The sequence below is a fragment of the Leptonychotes weddellii genome, chromosome 8 (assembly GCF_054177405.1).
Source record: "Leptonychotes weddellii isolate Sample4059 chromosome 8, ASM5417740v2, whole genome shotgun sequence".
Taxonomy (NCBI): domain Eukaryota; kingdom Metazoa; phylum Chordata; class Mammalia; order Carnivora; family Phocidae; genus Leptonychotes; species Leptonychotes weddellii.
The window spans coordinates 118,526,613-118,529,206 of record NC_138376.1 but is presented as its reverse complement, the minus strand read 5'-3'; the positions used below and the strand labels follow the sequence as shown (position 1 = coordinate 118,529,206).

Genomic DNA, 2,594 nt, shown 5'->3' with positions numbered 1-2,594 from the left:
TCATTTTTTAGTTGATCAGTTCAATATTATAAATACTGTCAGAGGACATTTTAAGCAGTTTGCTTCACAAAAACAAAATTTCACAGAACTTTTGATTATTCTCTTTAGTGACATTAACTGACTCTGATTTTTGCAGCCACCATTACTTCCAATCATCTTCTTATCACTGGGGAGTTAAGTATTAGGTTTGCATATTAATCTCTCTTATCAGTCAAGAGGCATTCTATTAGAATTTTAAATTGACTTAGCAATAAAAACAAAACATAGAAGTCTACCTAGGAAATTACTATTTCAATATATCGTGGTTAAAAAAAAGTGATCACGGGGCGCCTGGGTGGCTCAGTCGTTAAGCGTCTGCCTTCGGCTCAGGTCATGATCCCGGGGTCCTGGGATCGAGCCCCGCATCGGGCTCCCTGCTCAGCGGGAAGCCTGCTTCTCCCTCTCCCGCTCCCCCTGCTTGTGTTCCCTCTCTCGCTGTATCTCTCACTGTCAAATAAATAAAATCTTAAAAAAAAAAAAAAGTGATCACAGGGATGCCTGGGTGGCTCAGTTGGTTAAGCATCTGCCTTGGGCTCCCTGCTCAGCGGGAAGCCTGCTTCTCCCTCTCCCACTCCCCCTGCTTGTGTTCCTTCTCTCGCTGTCTCTCTCTCTGTCAAATAAATAAATCAAATCTTAAAAAAATAAATAAATAATAAAAAAATTTAAAAAGTGGTCCTGTGTGTTTTTAAGTATGATTGTTTACCTTACCCTTTGATTTTGATTCCACCTCCCCTTTTTAACCAGCTTTTACTTTATCATTGCTTTGTGTCCAAAGGAGTAGTTAACAGGTGACATTACAAGGACTAACTTTAAAGAATCTTTTAAATTTTAATGGAGACTTTAACCAAAAGATCGGTTAAGGACGCATCTGGTCTTGGATAGCTTTCCAGAATTGGCACAAGAAAGTACTCATGGAGTCTCTAGTAAATGAATAAAATGAGTAACATACTGCAGCACACTGACTCTGGAGAGGAGATTAAAAAACAGCCATGCTGCTCTTTTACCAGGGAGCCGCCAACGTGCACTGTGTTGGCGCCAAAACCGTGAAGAGGGTGGCACAAGTCATAACTGAGAAATACTACACGCACCGGGACAGCGATTTCCACACCCCCAAGCACGAGTGCACAGGGATCGCCATTATTCCCAGCAAGAAGCTCCACAACGAGGGAGCAGGCTGTGTGACACATCTGACCAAGCAGATTCACAGAGGCCCAGTTGAGAGGGACCCCCATCAAACTGCAGGAGGAGGAGAGAGAAGGGAGAGACAATTGTGTTCCTGACGTCTCAGTCCTGGATCAGATCTTTGAAGTAGATCGTGACACGAAGAAGATATTGAAGGTCTTGGACTTTGGCAGTCTGTCCAACCTGCAGGTCATTCAGGCCACAGTTGGGGTGAATTTCAAATCACTACATGGAGCCGTTTGAATCTTTCTGCTGTGCTGTAATATCTTCAATAAACCCTGGACAACAACAAAAAGAGCCATATTATAGAAGAAAAGCTATGAGTATGATTACTATATCCAGCTTTATCTAGAGAAAACAACCTTTATAAGTCACTAATATGGTAAAATAAACAGTAGCTGGAGGTAAGCAAATGTTTGAGGAGAAAAAAAAAATGTGAGGAATGGAAACTTCCCTTATATTCCTTTTGCACCTCAGGCATGCTCTAGAGGTGTAGAGCTGGCCCATTTCAAGAAGAATATCATTCAATAAAGCAGAAATACATAGAAGAAAACCCAGGAAAATATTCTTACACTGGATTAGGAGGAGGTTTTCCAAAATCCCCAAATATCAGAAGATTTCCTATGGTCAGCATACTGCTATATCCCTTCCCAGTGAGTTTCTTGGGCACTTTTATTTATGTAATGGCAACATCTAGCATCATCAGCAGGTGCCCCATATGTGATGGGAATCCAAAAACAATTGTGGAATAAATAAATTTACATGACTGATTTGAAATTAAATTAGTATGGTATAAAATAATAAGAATATATGTTTTACAAGTTATTGACTAGTATAAACATATTACTTTTAGATATATGGGTTATTATTCCTTTTATTTTCCTTTCATAATGTTTATTGCCTCATAAGATACATAATTTCAAATAACATCTGAATGTATTTACATCAAGTTAATTTACAATTAAGATCTAGGAAGAGGGGTAGGTATCTGATTGCATATTTCCAAATCTCCACGGATAGCCATATCATTAACTTGGTCCTTAAACAACAAAAATACAGAAGCATCTGTTTGTTTTTTAATGTTACTGTAAGGAATTTGGCAACAACAAGCAATTTCTCTAGGAATTAATGGAAAACTAAACTTATTCTAGCTTTTGTTAGAAAACACAGCTCTTCAGAAATATAATAATTTGTTATTTAAAAACTAGAAGTAATGCTGTTATAAGCTGTCAGAAATTCAAAGTAGCAATTTAATTATCAGCTCATAGTTTTTGTTTGTTTAGTTTCCTTATTAACCAGCCATTTTTACATTTGAGATAATCTTTTAAAACAACATTTAAGCTCTGAATCAGGGAATGTCAATGTGTTCTTAG

General features: G+C 38.0%; 1 pseudogene; it reads left to right on the top strand.

The window, feature by feature from the left end:
• Nucleotides 1-1,028: 1,028 nt before the first annotated feature.
• LOC145723198 (small ribosomal subunit protein eS17 pseudogene) lies at nucleotides 1,029-1,516 on the top strand (annotated as a pseudogene).
• The last annotated feature ends 1,078 nt before the right edge of the window (nucleotides 1,517-2,594 follow it).